Source organism: Diadema antillarum, unplaced genomic scaffold, assembly GCF_040938485.1.
Source record: "Diadema antillarum isolate AM-2024a unplaced genomic scaffold, OU_Dant_1.0 seq00000081_RagTag, whole genome shotgun sequence".
NCBI lineage: Eukaryota > Metazoa > Echinodermata > Echinoidea > Diadematoida > Diadematidae > Diadema > Diadema antillarum.
This window is the reverse complement of record NW_027271174.1, coordinates 632,592-640,003: the sequence shown is the minus strand read 5'-3', so window position 1 is coordinate 640,003 and position 7,412 is coordinate 632,592.

Sequence of the window (7,412 nt, the reverse complement as noted above, 5' to 3'; positions counted from 1 at the left end):
CCCTATGTATATAGGGTGGCTTGCTTTAGGTGAACATGAAAACTGCAAAGTACAACGGGCGGGTCTAGTGATGATGACATACGATGATCTTCCCTATTCGCTATTGACTTTCACTTCCTTGACGAGGATAATGCATTCATTCGAGACTCAAACTAACGAACGTTAGCCAGAGGGTTATTTTTATTAATTTTCACCTTATGATCGATCCATGATACCTAAACTTAAGCACCAATGTTAGAACTACTACGTAGGGTCTATTCCGTCTAACGTTAGGCTAACCTCGGTACATGTAACTAGCTGTAACTAGTAATGCCATACAGTACGTGTTGGGGTCGTCGCTGGTGCGGTTAGGTCTAACGTTAGCCCTTTATAAAATGGGTTCGAGAATGTAGCCAATTGGAAGCGCTGAAATGAGTCACGTGTGCGTGGGTTATTTCTCACTAACATCCACGGCCTGACGTCATAATGTTTCCACTAGCAGTGCGCACTCAATCAGTTGTTACAAGTGCGTCGCGCGCTACTATTACGCGCTGTCAATCCTGTAAACAACTTCTACAGTAGTTTGGGCTGCCTGCCGGACGGCCTTTCTTGTGTGCATAACATGTGTGGCGTACGCAGAGCTACCAAGTCTCACGCATTCTGCGTGAGACTCAAGCATTTAGGGTCTGTCTCACGATCTCACGCATGGCAACCATTTTCTCACGCATCTGGTGAAGTCTGCAATTTGGGCCAAAAATATTAAAGGAGCACAGCTCAAAGGATTAAAGTGATAGTTGCAATTGAAGGCATTTTTTTCCCTTTTGCCTTTCAAAATTAGTAAAAAATAGTCACTTAAGTATGCACCAGATCGCATCATTAAGAGCTAATAATTTAAAAAAGCTCCTTACCAAGGGAGGGGGACACCCCCCTCGTTCGCGTGCACATGCGCGTCAGCGCCGAGACACCAAGTCATAAAAATCTCACTCATAATTTTTTTTTTAACTTGGCATCTCTGCGTATGTACAGTACTTATATGTGCGGGATTTCCGAGTGCGACGTGCGTAAATGTTTGGGACGAACATCTTCGTACATCTTACAAAGGTACGTGAAAAATGCTGTTAGTTTTCGACCCATTTTATAAAACAAATGATGCACAGGATTATTTCGTGGCGTTAGTGGAGATGCAGCTCACTCTCGGGTATTTACAATGTAGTGCAACATGCACTCGGCTTCGCCTCGTGCATGTTCGCCTCGTGCATGTTTCACAATTGTAAATACCCTCGAGTGTGCTACTGTACATCTCCACTAATGCGCTCTATCCCGTGCATCACTTGTATAATAACATGCATGTTGCAAGCTAGCTAGCCCGACCAGACACCGTGCGAGTCGCGACACTTGTGTACAGCAACAGGGCTGTGTAGTCTAACGCTAGATCTATACTGTAAATTTAGCTACAATTAGAGTTTAACAAGCTAGCCTGTAATACTGGCAAACCCTTGAACCCACAATAGCAGCATGTATTTCTTCTTTTTTTAATAACATATTATTAACGTTAGATTCTAACGTTAGAATCTAACGCTAGATGTACTGTGTAAGTATTCTGCACGGCACTGTTTTTTATGAAGAATTGGTTATAAAGTTGATTTCTATGTAACTACACGCAGCCGCTGTCGCGAAGCGACTGCACAACGGTCTGGTCAGGCTAATTTCTATGATAAGTTTATGGCAGCCTGTGTGTTATTAAAATTTACACTCGATTTTATCTTTTGATAAAATCGATTGTAAATTTTCTTACTACACAGGCTGTCATAGACTGTAACTGTATAGTAAATTTTAACTCTTCATAAAACAGGGCCCTGGTGAAGTGGTGTATCGTTACACGAAATCTCACAAAGCAGCACCGCTGCAAGGCGCTAGGCCGCACCGGCTTGCTTGCCTTGGCCGTAAGCCATTCACTGCACGCCAGCCCGCACACAACTGCCTCGCCACCACAACAAAGAACCAATCGAATGGGCGAGCGGAGTGCAACGTAAAACAACCTCAAACGTACGAAACAGAACCCAGCGCAATACAGAACACTATACAAGATCTACGCAGGCATTTTTAAACTCCTGCAGAAATAGGGTGCGACCAAATCATGTAAACTCATGCTCAATTCGAACTGTCTTGCGTGAATATGTCCTTACCCCTGATCCAAGGTTTGATCTAGAACATCCATGTGGTCGAAGTGAATGGGAAAAGGGAAAACGAATCAGGATTTCTAGCGGTGATCACGGGGCCAAACAAGTTGGTCATGTGAGCCAAACGCTGAACATGTGACAAATTCACATCAGTGTAGTAAATCGTGTGTGAAGCTAGCTGGCGCAGCATGCGATGAGAAGTCATGTAGGCCCTACGCATACTTACTACATGCAGCGCACTTTCCGGTGCATATCAAATCAAGTATGCAAAGACCACCCTGGAAGGCTAGGCGCGAGATAAAGTTAAATAAGAATATTAATCCGCAGTTCACAGGGTTTTTTAAAGAAAATTCACTTAGCAATGGTTAAGTTTGAGTATTCTAAATGTACAGCATACTGTGCGCCGAAATATATAGCAGGTCCATTTGCTTTACCTAGAAATATGATGGGATACTAGTTAATCCAGGATTATTTTACATTGGGCGTATGAATAAGTTGAATTCCTTTGTCGAGGGTGAAAGCTCCGTTTCTTCACTTGGAGGTGTTCATGAATATTCAAATCGATATCACCTGACATAATGTTGTATGTCATGTGAGCTATGTTTGATTTCCACACAAGCCGGTAGCCCCACCCCCCCCCCCCTTATTATTTTGTGATAACCCTGCTTTGTGGGATACTGTACGTATGCCCACATGTTTTGTTTTGTTTTATTTTTTCCCCATTATCCTTTGTTCGTTGACGATAGAAAAGCGAAAGTGAAAAATCAAACCTTTCAATTCTCACTCAATATGAAATTAAAATCAATAACAATCATGCACCATATAAGATTTATTTGCGACTGTGTATGCCGCGCATATTATCAATTAAACACGGACGGAGTCACGACTGTAATGTCTTCCCCAGTGGCCTACCACGTAGGCCTATGCCTATTGGGTTATATAGGCGTTAAAATGACTGGCAAGAAAATTAAAATGCACATGCATATAGAATCGACTCTAATTCGTCGCATGTACAAAGCCAATTCGATGAAGAACTTGGTTTGAATCACTTATAAGTTTAAAAAAACGAGAAACAATTAGAGTTCCTTCAAATATATATGATGACAAAACCGAGTATAGGGCCTGTATATTATGCCTATTAGCCTTGAAAACGATGCATTATTATACAGAATGATTGTACGCAATTAGCATGATAGGGCTAAGTCACAAACTATCAATTGCCTATATGCCATTCATTCTAAATGGGACACTGAATCACAAGGCCTATTGGGAAGGCTCTGAATGATTTGGGGACTCTCAGATATTAAAAGACCGAGACAGACAACCACACCCCTGGTGGACTGTCCTTCAGATTATATACATATGTTACTCGGTCAGTCAAATTTGAGTGTGTGTGTGTGTGTGTGTGTATGTGTGTGTGTTTTGATTTTTGGTTTTGTTTTTCGGGCAGGGTTACTTACATTCTCTTGGCATAAACTTTAAAGGGATCGTATAGTTTTGGTTGAGACCTAACTTCAGGTTTCTAACATTTTTTTTTTAATTTATGATCGAGACACCAGCTCTATTGAAATGTGAATTAGCATATAGTTCCAAGAGGAAGTCAAAATTTATCTGATGAATATTGGTTTCGAAATGGCCGAGATATCCAAAACAGAGCGATCCTAATAAAAATGTGGGACCGCGGTATAGTTTTACTTTGTTCATTGGATGTCTCTCTCAGCCATTCCAAAACCGATTTTTATCAAATAAACTTTGAATTCCTCCTAGAAGGGTATGCTCTGTATTATTTCATAAGTGGTTTCTTAGTATTTCTCAAAAAGTTAAAAGCCCAATCCTCATCTCCACCAATACTACATAAATACTACCATTCTTTTATATAGGCTTGTTTGTATGTCTGTCTGTTTGTTTGTTTGTTTGTTTGTTTGTTTGTTTGTTTGTTTGTTTGTTTGTTTGTTTGGGGGATAACAGCTATTGTGCATGATACAGGGGACCTTCTGTGTAAAGGATCTTTGATTCAGGAAGTAGACCTATACAATTAGACCTATCATGCTAATCGTAGGCCTATAACTTTCATTATTGTTCATCAGCTGCTGTGCTTTTTAACATTGGTGGCGCTGTTGAACAAGACAAGAGTCCCATATTCTGTGCAAATGATTTCACATGGGAAACGGCATGTTCCTCTGAACGAACTATGTGGTATGAGCGGTCAATCATAATTCAGAGTCGGAGGGGATCCATTTTAGGATCTCTGTCAGCGAGATGCCCGAAAGGGCGTCTAATACTATAACTATCTTTCCATTTTGATTTTATATAAAGATTTTTCTCAAACGCATCAGAAAGATAGAAACAGGTCTATTCAGAATCGGATATCTATGATTTTTTTTTAAGTTATGGAGCGTACATTTTTACAGGGAAACACGCGGATACCAATTACCTATAACAACAGTTGCTTTCCCATACATTGTTTCCGAACACAGATTTCATTGTACAGGGCCTAATCATAATTTTTGGTATAATTCTGATGAGCGATTAATTGCATTCTCTTTCAGGCCCTGGAAGTCAGCGTTGCTATATAATAGGCTATTGCAAATTATCATATAATGCTATAAAAGAGTTTATACATTTGATTTTAATTGTTTGGGTTTTTTTTTTTCAAATGAAATCATATGAAGATTTGTGAACAAGTTGATGGAAGACGTGAGGTGAATACATTATCTCGCCTGCCATTTTTCTTGATACGCTGGTGCGACTGAAATCGCTTATTCATGAAAACATTGATCCATGGCTTTATTTTGGGATAATCATTATAGGGCCTACGTATATAAATAGGTCCAATATTGATGTCTGTTATTTTGACCATTATTGTCATTTTCTTCCATTTAACTTCAGTTAAATTCGACTTTGTAAGAAATTGCAAATCATCTGCTCATTCAGCATCGAGAATACTGCATATACTCCGAGATGTGTCCTTTGTCGATTTTAAAATGACGTCCCTTTATGAGTAGGCCGAATGTGTTGAAGGGTATAACACTCCATATATATATATACTTTGTGTGAAACGAAGTGAAAAAAAACAACAACAATGTGGTGTCTTAGACATAAAGCTTGCACATGCTGTCTATAACTTACAGCCCTTGGAACCAACATATTAATTTCAACATAGAGTCCCATTCAGCATGAATACTTACTTACACCGTACCTGACACTGACACTGACACTGACACTGACACTGACACTGACACTGACACTGTCACTGTCGGACAGACACTGAACAAGAAAAGAGGAGGAAGAACAGACCAAAAGTTACACCGCATTCGTTAAAAGAGATTAAGAAAAAGTTCACAGGAAAGGAACTTGGTCTGTATTTACGAAGGGAAGGTTTTAGAATACCACTGTGTGGCAGAGTGTGCTGGTTAATTTCAATTTCAATTTCAGTTCATTTATTTTCATTCTTCTTTTTCCAACAAATATAACACATACTAAATCTGGAATTACATCATTGAAATAAACATTCGACTTTGCAAAAGATATAAACAAAAGAATGCATGCTGGCAAAAAATACAAAGTTATGCTTCAGTTGAGAAAAAAGAAAGAATTGAGAGGTCCACTAAAAAGCAAGCTTGTATGTTGTGAACCACGCAAAAAACAACAACAATAGTGATAGTGATGGAGACTTAAGGGCCTATAAATTATATATATATATATATTAGTAATGACGTCATCATCATCTCCTTTAAAGGAGAAATCCAGTCCAAACATTAAGTTAGTCTGATAAAAAAGATAATCTTACGAGTTCAACGATAAAACTTTGACTGAAATTGGATGAAAAATATCGAAGTTCTGACATTTTAAGTTTTGTTTTGCAAAACAGTTCTTGCACAGTGGATATGAATCTGCAAATGAGTTAGCTAACCATGTCATACCCTCAATTTTCCATTGATTGTGTACAAAAAAATGACGAAAATTCAATGTGTCTGTCATTGAAGTCTGAAACATGATGTTATTCCTGGTTGAATAACTTCTATAGTGATGATATAGATATACCAGGATTTGAGCCTCGGGCATAATTGTATTTGACTGAAAAACTTGAAATTTCAACATTTTATGCACAAACTATAATATTATATGACAAGTTGTTTGGGAATAGCATGCTCACTTTGCCATTTATATATTCATATTTGACTGTCCACGAACTGTAGGTTTTCCCCCAAAAATAGCGAAACTTCAAAATGTCCGTAGCTTCCTTATTTTTCCATCCGATTGCGATCAAATTAATAACTCGTAATTTATATCCATAAATTTGTGAACTCGTAATACTCTTTCTTATCAAATGAACTTATTATTTGGACTGGATTTCCCCTTTAAGTAGCAGTGATTAACATGATTCAGGATTATTATGACTAACATCACTAGAGCATATCAATCATTATTGTCTGCATGAGCAGGTGACGTTCATGAAAACATGAAAGTTGTGTGTCTTTCGTCTTTCATACGACAAATTATTCTTAATTAACTTAACTAGGGGTCTATTGTAAACTATTAGAAAATAAAACAAAAGTATAATGGTCCACGCTGTTGGAACGGAAATGTCGGCCTCAATCATGCAATGTCGATAGTAAAACTATATGCAGAGTGCATTTACGATCAGAATGTCATTAAACATGTTTTATATTGCAACTTGAAATTAAATTTCAGTATAACAATGGAGAGCACATTTTTAGATAATATCTAGGTCGGTACATTTTGCGTGGACAGACACAAAATATTATCATTAGCTTTTTCAACAAATTATCAAGGCTTTTAGTATAAATGAAATAAAAACACACACCAAGAATTAAAAGGATGACGTGAGAATGAAGGAGTGAGAAAAAAGCGAAAGTGAATAAAGATATTACATTAATTTTTTGTCCATGATGGTGTCATTGTGTATTCCCCTAATGCGTGTATGTTTATTCATATTCGTCGCATCATTGATCATGTCTTATTACATGAACTTTAGTTCTTAGAACCTGCACAGGACCTGGTGGGAAAAGATAATGTGTGTGTGGGAATACGCTTTTTCTGCTTCGTCCTTTTTATTGTTTGTTTGTCTTTCATGATCATGTGGTATATTATGGGCATATACGAAGACAGACTTTTGATATTGAGCCTTTCCGGAAAAAAAAAAGTAGAATGGTATGATAAGTGCATATTCGCCCTAAAGTATAATTTGATGTATATTTTCTCATTCAATACTGCTGCATCTTGGTCTTC